This window comes from Dasypus novemcinctus, chromosome 2 (genome assembly GCF_030445035.2).
Source record: "Dasypus novemcinctus isolate mDasNov1 chromosome 2, mDasNov1.1.hap2, whole genome shotgun sequence".
In the NCBI taxonomy this organism is placed as follows: domain Eukaryota; kingdom Metazoa; phylum Chordata; class Mammalia; order Cingulata; family Dasypodidae; genus Dasypus; species Dasypus novemcinctus.
Window position 1 is genome coordinate 174,142,575 of NC_080674.1, and position 16,045 is coordinate 174,158,619.

A 16,045-nucleotide genomic window follows, 5' to 3' on the forward strand; every position below is an offset into this window, starting at 1 on the left:
CAGAGCATAGGGCAGTTCTATACTTAGCTTCCTAAGGAACTGCCAAACCATTCTTCATAGTGGCTGCTCCATTCTATATTCACGCCAGCAGTGGATGTGTGTTCCTTTTCCTCCAAATTTTCTCCAACACTTGTAGTTTTCTTTTTCTGTTTTTTTAAATAGCAGCCAGTCTAATAGGCGTAAGATGATTTCTAATTTTAGTTTTGATTTTCTTTTCCCTATTTATGTTGTGGTTTTAATTTTAATATCTCTAATGAGGTTTAGCATCTTTTTTTTTTCATATATATATTGGCCAGTCATATTTGCACTTAAGTAAATTGTTTTTATCTTATACTGTTTTTTAAAAGAAATTGTGTGGTTGTTCTTTAAATATTCTGAGTATTAATCCTTTGTCATTTTATTTGTTTCTAATATATTTTCACCGATTATGATTTTTCTTTTCACCACTTCTGGTGTATCTTTGAAAAAAAAGTTCTTAATTTTAATGCAGTAAAAATCCACTTATCTTTTCACTTATGATTAACATTTCTTTCTTACATTTAAAAGAAATCCTTTTCTATCCAGAAAACATAGGAAAAATATTCTCAGAAAAAATACTCTCTGACACTTTTTTCCCCAAAAGGTATATAAAGTTTTGTCTTTTACATTTGTTTAAACCATATGAAAGTAAAATATATATGTACCCATTTTTCATGTACAGTTTGAGTTTTGACAGACATGTATACGTGTAACAACTAACACAATTAAGATGATGAAGACCATTTCCATCTCCTTGAATGACTCCCTTGTGCCTCTTTGCTGTCAAACCCCCAATCCCATGTCCTCATGCAACCACTGATCTGTTTTGTCACCAGAAATTAGTTTTTCTTTTCTATGATTTCATATAAACAGAACCATACAATAAGCATTTCTCTGCATCGGCTTCTTTTCACTCAGTATTGTTGAGATTTATGCATGTTGTTGTATGTAGTGGTAGTTGGTTCCTTTCTTTGCTAAGTAGCATTCCATTGTGTGGATATCACACAATTTATTTATCTATTTACCTCCTGATGGGCTCTTTCCTGTTTTTTTTTTTTGTCTATTTTGAATAGATCTACCACCATTTATTTATGAGTCATTGTTTGAATATAGGTTTTCACTTCTTATGGGAAAATACCTAGGAGTTGTAAATTTATGCTAACTTCATAAAAAACTGACAAAATATTTTCAAATGTGGTTGTTCCATTTTGCATTATCATCAGCCACATATGAAAATTCTAGTTTCTTTACATTCTTGACCATATTTAGTGGTATCTGTCTTATTAATTTTAGGCATTCAAATGTATGTGTAGTAATTTTTTATTGTGGTTTTAGTTTATATGAAATTTTTTGTTATTGTTGTACGGTAGGGATTCAATTTTATTCTTCTTCCCATATGGCAAACCACTTGTCTCAGCACTATTTATTTATTGAATAATTATAATTCCCTAACTGCTATGCAATAACAGTTCTGTCATAATCATAGATGATACTAAAACAATTTAAAAACTGGTATGAAAATGAGCATGCTTCTTTTTTAGAGCTTAGGTAGATATTTTAACATGAATATTTAACTTTACATTTTAAGTTAATCAATATTTTAATAAGCTTCCCTTAGATCTTAGAATGTTTGTTACTAAGGTCATCACTCATGTCACCCTAACTTACTCTTTTCTTGTTCAGTGTCTTATTCCATTTTCTTTTCATTTCTTTTTTTTTGTACTCCCTTAGCCACAAATTTTAAAATGTGCTCTTTTTAAAAAATGTATTATATCTAGAATTTTAGATGTTTGCTTGTACTTCAGATATCTTTTTAGTCATATTGCTGGCAGTGAAGTCCTTTTTTACTTTCAAAGTTTTTCTCCCCCTGATTAAAAAAAAAGTATATTCTCACTGAAGATAATATTAAGTATAAATAAAAGTATGAAGAAGAAAGTTAAATATTTCTATAATGTTATCTCTCAGACATAGCCATACTCTGTATTTTTGTTTCTTTATTTTTTATCATAATTATATATGAAAATGTTAAAGAAAAAATATCAGAAGTTTTCTATTGAATGTAAGTTTTTAGCTCTTTCTTCTCAATTCCCTTCTTTTCTATATCCTTTACTTTGACATTAAGTATACAGTCTCTTGTTTAAATATTGTAGTCTGTGATTGACTACTGTTAGATCAAAGGTAACAGGACACCTATTACCTGAAATGGTTGAGTGCCTGCTTCCCATGTATGAGGACCTGGGTTTGATCCCTCGTACCTCCTAAAAGGAAAAAACAAAACAAAACACCAAACAAATGAAAAAACCATTTCTTATTAGGGAGCAGATGATGCAACTCAGTTGTTGAATGCCTGATTCCTGTGTATGTGGTACAGGGTTTGATCCCGAGTACCTCCTGAAAAAAAAATTACATTATTGTTACAATGTACAATTGTAAACATTTTTATGTAAATGAAATTAACACAGAAACTCAAGAATATTTAAATCAATGTAACTATAACCACAATTAAGAAAATATTTCCTAAAATATATCAATATTGCAATATTATTTGAACTGAGAATTATGTTTGGTCTTTGAGGAAAGGATGTTAAATTGTGTTAATGTTTATTTATATTACAATTTTTATAGAAACCGTATAGTGAGGCAAATAGCACTAACTGAAAAACTATTTTAATGTTTTCCTTAAAAATTTATATTTTCATTCCTACAGTAAAAGCTTCAATTTTATTTTCTTTTATTTAAACTCTCTAGTTCAGGGCAGAGACAAAAAGATTTAAAATGTCTCATCTCTTAGGGTTTAAAATACAAGCAATTATCTTGTGTTGGATTTATTTCCTTTGTAGATTAAAATCAATGGGATTTTAGCAATTAATGACAAAATTGCATATAATGGTCTTATGGTATTAATAGTCTTAGTAAGCCATCTGTAGCAATTTTCAATTCTCAATGTAATTGCATAGAATAGTTTATGGTTTACTAAGGGAAAATCTGTACACAAGTTATGCATCATTTTACTTCTATTTTAAGCTTATCTATTTACTGAATCTGAGATGTATCAGTTATGAGTTATTCCTCTTTGGAGATTTGAGATATATGGGGATAGTAAAGACATACTTTGATAACCTTCTTTCTATTTAGAGACAGCAGCTTCTTTCTGTACCAATACCAGTGTTTTGCTGTTTTTATGGTGGTGGTAGTAGAGGGAATAATGTCCTACCTTCCATTTGGGTGTGCGAGTTTACCATGTGGACATGTTTCACCCACCTGGCAATTGGGGTGGAATAGTGAACTGGCTTTGAATTATGTGATGCAGATGTCCGCTTCTCCCCTAACATGGGGGTGTATACTTGATGAAGTTCATAGACCATTTTTTTTTTATTGTGTGAACTTCAGGTATGAGAATTGAGTTAATCTTACTCAGTTAATGGTATTTGCATCATTACATTAATATCTTTTATTTTCTGATGTGGTTTTTACCTCTTTATCTTTAATCTGATAATTATCCCACGTGGTTTATAAGCAACCACTCTATTGACTATAGCATGTCTTGTCTTTCTAATCTTTTGTTCATATGTTTGTTTAGGCATGTATCCTTAATAAACATGCTGCTGTATTTTGGTGTAAATTTTTAGTTGCATAAAATGGAATTATTATGCTATAAAATGTATTGATGTTCCTCCTCAATATTTAAATTAAAATATTTATTTTTATGGCTTCTATACATATGTTACCTTTTTCTTACCCATTTCTTTAGAGGTATAGAAATAATGAATAAGATAAGCCTCCAGAATCTGCATAATGCTTCATCAATTTTCTTTGTACATATCTCCTTATGGACAGTTACTAGATCTCAGGATGTACTCATACTTAATAATCTACCAATAGTTCAAAAAGCTTTCAGTAACTGATATTATCTTTTTTTTTTAATTTTATTTTTTTTAATTTTTTAATTCATTTTGTAAAAATATTACATTCAAAAAATATGAGGTCCCATTCAACCCCACCACTCCCCCCCCAGCAACACTCTCTCCCATCATCATGACATATCCGTTGCATTTGGTAAGTATATCTCTGGGCATTGCTGCACCTCATGGTCAATGGTCCACATCATAGCCCATACTCTCCCACGTTCCATCCAGTGGGCCCTGGGAGGATCTACAATGTCTGGTAATTGTCCCTGAAGCACCCCCCAGGACAACTCCAAGTCCAGAAAACGCCTCCACATCTCATCTCTTCCTCCCATTCCCATTCAGCCACCATGGCCACTTTTCCCACACCAATGCCACATTTTCTCTGTGGACCTTGGATTGGTTGTGTCCATTGCACATCTATGTCAAGAGGAGGCTTAGATTCCACATGGATACTGGATGCAATCCTCTTGCTTTCAGTTGTAGGCACTCTAGGCTCCATGGTGTGGTGGTTGACATTCTTCAACTCCATGTTAGCTGAGTGGGGTAAGTCCAATAAATCAGAGTATAGGAGTTGAAGTCTGTTGAGGCTTAGGGCCTGGCTATCATATTGTCAGTCCAGAGATTCAGATCCCCTAGATATATCTTAAACCCCAGCACCAACTATAATTCCAGTAAAGTAGCATGAAAGCCTTGTTAAAAGAGATCCCATCTGTATCCAGCTCTATCATGCAGAAACACCAGCTCCAAAGAAGGGCCAACTGACATGGCAGTGAACCCCATCTGCCATGACCATAGAACCTGTGGGTCTCTTTAGCCCTCAAAAGAACCAATACCTGGGGTTGTATCTACTATTATCTTTTAAGTGTTGCCATTCTGGTGTACGTAAAGTCAAATCTCAACCTTTTAATTTGCAATTCTCTGACCGCTAATGAGGCTGAACATCATATGCTTATTAGCCATGAAATGTTTTCCTTTTTGTAAATTATCTACACATAACTATGCCCATTTTACTTACAGATTTCCAGTTTTTTCCTGGAAGATTTATAGGGATTCCTTGTATATTACTGTATATTTTACTAGACTATCTAAAATTTTTGAAAGTCTTATATAAGTATAGCTACCTCAGCTCTCTTTTTGTTTCTACTTACATGACATATATTTTTCCATCCTGTCACTGTCCACCTTCTTTTATCTTTGATGTTGAATCTCTTGCTGATAGCATATAGTTGGGTCATCACTTTTTATCTATTCTCCCTATCTTTGCCTTTCGACTGGAGAGTTTAATCCATTTACATTTTTTTTATTGACTTTGTAATAATATTACATTAAAAATATATATGTGAGGTCCCATTCAACCCCACCCTCCCGCCCCCCCTCTCCCCCCCAACAACACTCGTTCCCATCATCATGACACATCCATTGGATTTGGTAAGTACATCTTTGGGCACCTCTGCACCTCATAGACAATGGTTCACATCATGGCCCATACTCTCCTCCATTCCATCCAGTGGGCCCTGTGAGGATTTACAATGTCCGGTGATTACCTCTGAAGCACCATCCAGGGCAGCTCCATGTCCCAAAGACGCCTCCACCTCTCATCTCTTCCTGCCTTTCCCCATACCCATCGTCCATCATGTCCACTTTTCCCAATCCAATGCCACCTCTTCTATGTGGACATTGGATTGGTTGTGTCCATTGCACCTCTATGTCAAGAGGAGGCTCAGATTCCACATGGATGCTGGATGCAATCCTCCCATTTTCAGTTGTAATCACTCTAGGCTCCATGGTGTGGTGGTTGTCCTTCTTCAACTCCATCTTAGCTGAGTGTGGTAAGTCCAATAGATCAGATTGTAGGTGCTGGAGTCTGTTGAGGCTCAGGACCTGGCTATCACATTGTCAGTCCAGAGATTCAAATCCCCTAAATATATCTTAAACCCCATCATTAACTGCACCTCCAGCACATTAGCATGGAAGTCTTATGAAGGGAGATCCCATCTGAGTCCAGATTCATCACACATAAACACCATTTCCAAAGAGGGGCCATCTGCCCTGGTAGTTAACCCCATCGGCCATGACCATAACTCCCATGGGTCTCTTTAGCCCTCAAAGGAACCAATATCTGGGGGTTGTATCTGCTTTATCTGTCTCTCTGACTCTGCTCAGTTGTGCATGAGGGCAAACCTTCTGCCAGCCTCCAGACTCTTTTTTAGAAACTCGTAGCCATATAAACTCATTTCTCCTTTCCATTTCCCCCTTACTTTAGGTCAAACAGCATTTTAAAGTCATGGTATTTTATGTAGACATGGATATTCTGCTGATCCACATTGGACCTTCCGTATAAGGTCATTTTCCAGTTGCATCATCAGTTGGTAGTTGATAGTGGTCCCTCGTTGCCAGGGAGGCTCATCCCCGGGTGTCATGTCCCACGCTGGGGGGAAGGCATTGCATTTACATGCTGAGTTTGGCTTCAAGACTGGCCACATTTGAGTAACATGAAGGCTGACAGGAGGAAATTCCCAGGCACAATGTTGCTCTAGGCCTTGTTCTTATTTTAGGTTTGTCAGCTCAGAAGCATAGTCATTAGCATCAGGGGCTCACTGTTGAACCCTCACTCCCTCCCGGTCCCCGCCACTGTACCTGGGAGACTGTCGCTGCTCCCCTAGGGACCACGACAGAGCACCACTGGTCAGTAACCCAGTACCCCCCCTACTGTGGTTTTTAATTGTTGCCACTATGAGTATATCCAAACATTACCATGCACCCTGGACATATGTTCTGTACAGCTCCCTGTCAGCCATATATCACCTGTCATTGGTATCCCGTACCAGTATCCCTCCATTGCCATTGTTGAAACACTCTGTGATCCAGAACTCCCCGAAATTTGAAGCCCATTATAATGTCATGGTCCCTTACTAGGGAATGGCATATAGCGATGGGTTTAAAGGATAGATAAAGAACTTGGATAAAGTTAGATAAAGAACTTAGATAAAGAATGTTGACTTGAAAAAATTCCACATCCTATCTTTTTTTTTTTTTCCCCCCCCTAATTATTCAGCTTTTCTTCACAGGAGTCCTAGACCACAGCAATGTATATATATAATATACAGCACTCCCACACATCCACCAGAAAACCTTTTCCCTTCCACAGTGATACTCTTACGCCCTATTCATATTATATTTACTTAAAGTGATGTACAGAGTCTGAGACATTAGCTTTCTAACAAGGTGACATCTGTGCTTACATTATGGTGCATACTTTAGGATACACAGTTCTTTACATTTTTAGTTATCCTATGTTTTACATTATGGTTTACATTATCAGTCTGTCATCTCCTATATGTTATGCTGTAATATTACATGTTTTATATCCATTCTTGTGTACTCTCAAGAAACTCCTCTCTTACCCCCCATTTACTTTGGTTCCACACATTTAACGTCCATTTTCCCTTCCACCTTGGTGCCCACAGTGACAGCCAACCTCCGTTTCCTGAGGAGCCACTTCCAGAGATAGATGGAATAGTGTTCAGGGCCTAACTTGCTCAACTGCCCCAATGCCCTGGGAGCCACCCTTTCTCTCGAGGGATACAGTTCCCTCTATTTGATGGCATTAGTCCTCCCCAGGATGTGGGTCCACCCCCACTCTCACTACTTGGGTTTCTACCCCATGGTGTCACCCACTCTGGCAGAATGAGCATTTAGACATTCCCCAGGAGCCCGTCCTGCATCAGATCCTCCCCTCCGGGCATTCTAAACAGGTAACCCTCTTTATTATATTTTGATATGATTTTCTTGGCATTTTACTCTCCACCAACACCTGACCCTCTCCTGTGTTCATGTGCTACCCCTCCCTCCCCCCACTTTTGGGCAACGTTACCCATCCGTCCCTCCCCAGCCACCCTCAAACCCACAAAGCCCCAACCAAAGGCAACCCCTTGCCCCCCTTTTATCTCTTCTTTGTGTTCATACTTACCACCATCTCGTCTTAAATTCCACCCCTGCAGACGTCGGCTCATATCCTTTCTCCACCCTCCGATTTCCTGTAAGCCTATCGTTCAGTCTCTTGCTATCTAGGGCAGCTTGTTTATTTCATATCATTGAGGTCATGTAGTATTTGTCCTTCAATGTCTGGGTTGCTTTTTTACATTTGAAGTCACAACTGACATTGCAGGATTTTCTTCTGCCATTTTGCTATGTAAACTTTGTAGGTTTTATATTTTTTGTCCCTCTCTTCCGATAATTTTTACCTTTATATTTATTTGATTTTTTTGGTGCTGTATCATATTGCATGCCTTCTTATTTCTGGATATATTTTTCATCTATTTACCTTATGTTAACCATTGGGTTAAAGTTTAACATCTCAATATATAGCAGTCATATTTGGTTTGATAACAGCTTAACTCCAATAGCTTGCACATATATTTTTCATATACCACTGTCTTTCCCACCATTTTTTTGTTCTTGTTACCACTTATATCTTTGTACACTGTAGGTCAAAAAACATAGATTTATTATTACTTTTTATGCATTTGCCTTTTAGCACTATCGGTAGTAAGAAATGGAATACATACCACTGTATATAATGTTATTTTTCTCTTGTAGTTTTCAGAACTCTTTCTTTGTCCTTTGCATTCAATAGTGTGGTCAATATATAACGGGGTATATTTTTCATCATGTGGATCCTGTTTGGTGTTCTCTGGGCTTCTTTGATGTGCACATTCGTGTCCTATGCTAAGTTTGGGGAGTTCTCTGTCATTCTTTCTTTGAATATTCCTTCTGCCCCTTTCTTTTTCCTCCTTCTGAGACTCTCACAATGGATATATTGGTGCACTTGATGGTGCCCCTGAGGTGTCTTAGGCTATTTTAACCTTTAATATTTCTTTTTTCCTTCCTTCTCCTCAGCCTGCCTCATTTCAAGTATCCTGTCTTCAAGTTCACTGATAACTTCTGTTAGCTCCAATTTGCTCTTGAACCCTCCTGGGCATTTTTCATTTCAGTTATTGTGGTCTTCAACTCCAGTAGTTCTTTTAGTTTCCTTTTAAAATTTCTATCTCTTTACTTAGAGGCTAATATTCTCATTCATTGTTTTTCTGATATGCTTTGGTTCTTTTTCTGAATTTCCTTCATCTCCTTGAGCATTTTTTAAGATCATTTTTAAATACTTTGTTTGATATATAACTGTATTAGCCAAAGAGGTCCTGATGCAAAATAACAGAAATTGGTTGGTTTTTATAAAGGGTATTTATTTAGGGTAGAAGCTTACAGTTACTAGACCATAAAGCATAAGTTACTTCCCTCACAAAAGTCTGTTGCCACATGTGTTGGAGCAAGATGGCTGTAAACATCTGGAAGGTGCAGCCTTCCTGGGTTCCTCTCTTCCCAGGGCATGCTTCTCTCCAGGCTCATCTGCTTTGCTTTCTTCACAAGGTCTGCTGTAGACTATCAGTCAAATGACTCATCTCTCTTCCCAGGGCCTCTGCCATGTCTAAGCAAGCCTTCTGCCTCTGGCAGGAGCATCAAAACTCCAAATAACTCCTCTCCTCTGCCATGTAGTTCTCTCCTACGGGCATGTCTCAATCAACGCCTTAATCATTGTTTAACCAAGTAAAAGTGAAACCTCTGAATCCAATACAATTTAATATGCAATCAGGCCAGCTGACAAACATAATCCAATATCTATTTTTGGAATTCATAAATAATACCAAATTATTACAATAACCACCTGCTAATTAGACAGATTTTCTTGAGTTTTAGCCCTCCTATTAGGAAGGTCTGCAGTAAGGTGAATGCCTCATGCACAGTTTCCCTGTTTTTCTGGGCCCGTGTCTTGTCCTGTGATTTTGTTTGCTATTTGTTTTGAGTTCCCCTGTTTTACAAGAGTTTGGTTTTCCTCTCTGTTTCCCAGGAGACAAACCTCCCTTTTCTGGGTGTTTGAAACTGGCAGGCCTTTTTCAGAGGCTGTAAGCCTCTATAGTTTTTTACAATTAAGCTGCCATTACCTGGAAGGAAAATTCTGGGTGATGGGACACCTTGGATGAGGCCTTTCCCAAGTGAGTCTTTCCCTGCCAAATAGGGCCTCAACCCCCGAAGGGGCATAGACTGGCTCCAAAGTGCTTTGAGGAGGGTATCAGGAAAGGCACCAAGAATTTCTCCAAAGGCTTTCCTGGCTTACCCAGCAAATGGAGACCTTTAGCTAATTCTCACCCCCAGCCCTGAAGAAGTATTGCATCTTTAAATCTCCACTGCCTCTGCCCCTGTCCAGGGAGGCTGAAACAATAGCTGCCCTAAAAGATAGACCCCAGCGATCCAAATTCATCACTCAAAAACTGGGATTTGTGATTGGCCATGCCCAGCCCTGTTTTTGGGGAAGAGGACTTTTATGTCCCTTTCTGTCACCAGCAAGCTGGTCTGAACTCCATTGTGGCCTGCTACTTGAGTGGGAGATGGGCACTGATTTCTGTCCAAGCAGAGAGGGAAATTTACTGTTATTTACTCTAATTTATCAGCCTCTTTCTCTTACTTTTCCTTGGATCCTGTACAGTGTTATTCTGGCCTCCAGAGTTTCAAAATAGTTGTTCCAGAGAGTTTCTATATGTTTAATAGTTGTTTCAGTGGAAGAACTGAGTCTTGCAACTCCTTACTCTACCATCTTCCCCAGAAGACCTTTAAAATGTGTTTATTGTCCCTTTGATCTTTTTTTAAAATGCGGTTTTACTGTGCTATACTCTTCAATGTTACATTTTTTAAATCTCCTTTTTCTAATATGCAGGACCTTAAGACTTTCCCTTCCAACCTCTTTCATACCCACATAGTAGTACTGCTAGTTAGAAACATTATGTTGGGCTCTTCATTTCTAAAGATAACACACATCCTTTTTACCTATTCTGCACAAGTTAACCCTCAGGTTTCTATTCTCTAAACTCATTCTATTTTCTGGTGACCCGTATTCAAGTTATTAACTCCATGAAAGTACACAGTATATTTAGTTTATAGTAGTGCAATCATATAGTATTTGTCCTTTTATGTCTGGCTTGCTTCACTCAACATAATGTGCTTCAGGTTCATCCATGTTGTCATATGCTTTATGACTTCATTTCTTCTTGCAGCTGCGGAGTTTTCCATTGTGCAAAATGGATGGTTAATCCATTCATCTGTTGATAGACACTTGGGTTGTTTCCATCTCTTGGCAATCGTGAATAATGCTGCTATGAACACCAGTGTGCAAATGTCTGTTTATGTCACTGCTCTCAGTACTTCTGTGTATCTACCTAGTAGTGGTATTGCTCAGTCACATGGCAAATCTATATTCCTTTTCTTTAGAAACTGCCAAACACTTGTCCATCCACAGTGGCTGTACCATTCTACATTTCCACCAACAGCGAATAAATGTTCCTATCTCTCCATATCTCTTCAACATTTGTAGTTCTCTGTCTTTTTAATAGTGGCCATTTAGATAGGTATGAAATGATATCTCATTGTAATTTTGATTTGCATTTCCCTAATCGCTAGTGATGTTAAAAAATTTTTGTGTGTGCTCTTTTGCCATTTGTATTTCTTCTTGGACAAATGTCTATTCCAGTCATTTTTTAATTGGGCCATTTGTCTTTTTGTTGTTGAATTGTAGCATCTCTTTATATATCATGTATATTAAACCCTTACCAGACATGTGATTTCCAAATATTTTCTTCCATTGAGTCAGCTGCCTTTTCACCCTTTAGACAAAGTCCTGTGAGGTGCAAAGTGATTCATTTTGAGGAGGTCTCATTTACCTATTTTTTCTTTGTTGCTCATGCTTTGGGTATAAGGTTCAAGAAATCACCATGTACCAAAATATCTTTAAGATGTTTCACCACATTTTCTTCTAGTAGTTTTTTGGTCTTTGACCCATTTTGAGTTGATTCTTGTATAGGGAGGGAGATAGGGATCCGCTTTTATTATTTTGGTTACATATATCCAGTTTACCCAGCACTATTTGTTAAAGAGACTGTTTTGTCCCATCAACATGGACTTGGTATGTTTGTAAAGAAACCAGTTGGCTGTAGAGGTAAGGGTTTATTTCTGGACTCTCAGTTCTATTCCACTGATTGATGTGTCTGTCTTTATGCCAGTACCATGCTGTTTTGACCACTGTAACTTTGTAATATGTTTCAAGGTCAGGCAGTGATATTTCTCCCATGTCGCTCTTCTTTTTTAGAATGCTTTTGGCTATTTGGTTGCACTTTCCTTTTCAAATGAACTTGGTAATTGTCTTTTCTAACTCTGTACAGTAGGCTGTTGGAATTTTGATAGCTATTGCATTGAATCTATAAATCACTCTGGGTGGGATTGACATCTTCACAATATTTAGTCTTCTAATCCATGAACCTGGAGTAACTTTCCATTTGTTTAGGTCTCCATTGATTCTTTTAGCATTGTTTTGTAGTTTTCTGCATATAAGTCCTGTACTTCTTTTGTTAAAAAAAGTATTTGAATCTTTTTTGTTGCTCTTGTAAATGGATTTCCCCCCCAATTCCTCCTCAGATTGTTCAATACTGTGTAGAGAAACATTACTGATTCTTGTGTATTGTTCTTGTATCCTGCCACTTTGCTGAACTCATTTATCACCTCAAGTAGTTTTATCGTAGACATTTCAGAATTTTTCTAAATATAGGATCATATCATCTGCAAATAGAGTTTTACTTCTCTTTTCCTATTTGGGTGCCTTTAATTTTTTTCCTGTTTAATTGTTCTAGTTAGAACTTCTGTTACAGTGTTGAAGAACAGTGGTGACAGAGGGCATATTTATCTTGTTCCCAGTCTTAGAGAGAAAGCTTTCAACCTCTCCCCATTGAGTACGATGTTGGCTGTGAGTTTTTCATATATGCCTTTTATCATATTGAGGAATTTTCCTTCTATTGCTATCTTTTGAAGTGTTTTTATCAAGAAAAGATTCTGGATTTTGTCAAATGCCCCCTCTGCATTGATTGAGATAATCATGCACTTTTTTCTCTTCAATTTGTTAATGTGGTGTATTACTTTGATTGGTTTTCTTATGTTGAACTAGCCTTGTATACCAGGAATAAATCCCACTTTGGTTGTGATGTATAAGTCTTTTGATATGCTGTTGATTTCTATTTGGAAGTATTTTGTTGAGAATATTTGCATCTATGCTCATTAGAGAGATCGGTCTGTCATTTTCTTTTCTTGTAATGTCTTCATCTGGCTTTGGTATTAAGGTGATGATGGCTTCATAAAATGTGTTGAATAGTTTTCCCTCCTCTTCAATTTTTTGGAAGAGTTTAAATGGGATTGAGGTTAATTCTTCTTGAAATGCTTGGTAGAATTCTGTGAAGCCATCTGGTCCTGGACTCATCTTTGTTTGGAGATTTTTCATGATTGATTCAATCTCTTTAAATATGAGTGGTTTGTTAAGCTCTTCTATTTCTTGTAACTTCAGTGTAGGTTGTTTGTGCATTTTAAGGAATTTGTCCATTTCATTTAGGTTGTCTAGTTTATTGGCATACAGTTCCTCATAATATCCTCTTTTTTTTAAAATTTATTTTTTCCCCCCTCTTTCCCCCCATTGTCTGCTCTCTGTGTCCATTTTCTGTGTGCTCTTCTGGGTCTGTATTCTTGGCAGCAGCACCAGGAATCTGTGTCTCTTTGTGTTGCATCATCTTGCTGCATCAGCTCTCCATGTGTGTGGCACCACTCCTGGGCAGACTGCACTTTTTTCATGCTGGGTGGCTCTCCATACAGGGCGCACTTCTTGCTCATGGGGCTACCCTACATGGGGACACCCCCGCATGGCAGGACACTACTGCATGCATCAGCACTGTGCGTGGGCCAGCTCCACACGGGTCAAGGAGGTCCTGGGTTTGAACCCTGAACCTCCCATGTGGTAGGCAGATGCTCTATCCATTGAGCCAAATCCGCTTCCCCGTAATATCTTCTTATGATCTTTTTATTTCTGTTGGGTCAGTTGTGACTTCACCCCTTTAATTTCTGATTTTATTTATTTGCATCTTCTCTTTTTTTTTCTTTGTTAGTCTGTTTTGGTGTTTGTCAATTTTATTGATGTTCTCAAAGAACAAGCTTTGGGTTTTGTTGATTTTCTGTCTTTTTTTATTTTATTTTATTTTATTTCTGTTTTAATCTTTGTTTTTTCTTCCTTTCTTGCTTTAGAAGAGGTTTGCTATTCTTTTTCTAGTTTTTACAGTTCAGTAAAATCTTTGATTTTAGTTTTCTTCTTTTTAATATAGGCATTTAGGGCTATAAATTTCCCTCTCAGGATTGCCTTTGCTGTTTCCCATTTTTTGATAAGTTATGTTCTCATTGTTATTCATCTCAATATATTTAAGGATTTCATTTGTGATTTCTTCTTTCACCCACTGTTTATTTAGGAGTGTGTTGTTTATCCTTCACACATTTTTGATTTACCTCTTTCCTGTCTATTATTGATTTCCAGTTTCAATCTATTATGATCTGAGAAGGTGCTTTGTATGATTTCAATCTTTTTATATTTATTGAGAGTGCATTTTGATCTCTCCGGAAGATCCATGGGTACTGGAGAAGAATGTATAATCTGAGTTTGGGTGCAACATTCTGTATATGTCTATAAGGTATACTCATTTAACATATTGTTCAAATTCTCTGCTTCTTTGTTGATCTTCTTTCTAATTGTTCTATCTAATGTTGTGAGTGGTGCGTTGAAGTCTCCAACTATTATTATAGCGATGTCTATTTCTCCCTTCAGTTTTGCCAGAATTTGCCTCACTTATTTTAGGGCACCCTGAATAGGTGTGGAGATATTATGATGGATATTTCTCCCTAGTGGATTGTCTTTGTTATTAATATATAATGGCCTTTTGTATCTCCTATAACATATTTACCCCCCTCACCCCAGTTGTCTGTTCTCTGTGTCCATTTGCTGTGCGTTCTTCTTTGTCCGTTTCTGTTGTTGTCAGTGGCATGGGAATCTGTGTTTCTTTCTTTTTTGTTGCGTCATCTTGCTGCGTCAGCTCTCTGTGTGTGCAGCGCCATTCCTGGGCAGGCTGCACTTTCTTTTCATGCTGGGTGGCTCTCCTTACGGGGCACACTTCTTGCACGTGGGGCTCCCCTACATGGGGGGCACCCCTGTGTGGCACGGCACTCCTTGCGCACATAAGCACAGTGTGTAGGACAGCTCCACATGGGTCAATGAGGCCCAGGGTTTGAACTGCAGACCTCCTATGTGGTAGACCAACGCCCTATCCACTGGGCCAAGTCCTCTTCTCCCCTGCTCTTTTTTTTGTTTATTATTTGCATGGCATATCTTTTTCCAACTTTTCACTTACAGCTGGTTTATATCCCTGGGTCTAAGGTGAGTCTTTGTAAGCAACATATAGATGACTCATGTTTTTTTATCCATTCTATCAGCCTTTATCTTTTGATTGGGGAATTTAATCCATTCACATTAATGATATTTCTGTAAATGCATTATATGTTTCCACCATTTTATTCTTTAGTTTTCATATGTTGTATCTTATTTTCACCTGTCATTTTCCTCTTTTGTTACCCTTTCTGCTATTCTTTCTTCTATACTCTCCTCCAGCCTCTCTCTTCTGCCTTTTTCTTTTAGGTTGTAGGCTTCCTTTAGTGTTTTCTGGAAAGGTGGATTCTTTTTTTATGAGCTCTCTTAGTTTCTGTTTTCTGTGTGAATGTTTTACACTCACCTTCATACTTGAAGGATAAAGAATTCTTAGCTGGTAGTTTTTCTCTTTTAGTATACTAATTGTATCATACCGCTATCTTCTCAACTCCATGGTTTCTGAGAAGAAATCCACACTAAGTCTTACTGAGCATTGCTTGTATGTGATTGTTTGCTTTTCTTATCCTGTTCTCAGAATTTTCTCTTTGTCTTTGATGTTTGATATTCTGAGTAGTACATGTCTTGGAGTAGGTCTGTTTGCATTTATTTAGATTGGGGTATGCTGCACTTCTTGGACATGCAAGTTCATTTCTTTCATGAGATTTGGGGAATTTTCAGCTATTATTTCCTCAAATACATTTTCTGCCCCCTTTCCCTTCTCTTCTCCTTCTAGAACTCCCATGACAAGTATGTTGGTGCATTTTGTGTTATCACGTAACTCCCTGAGCCCATG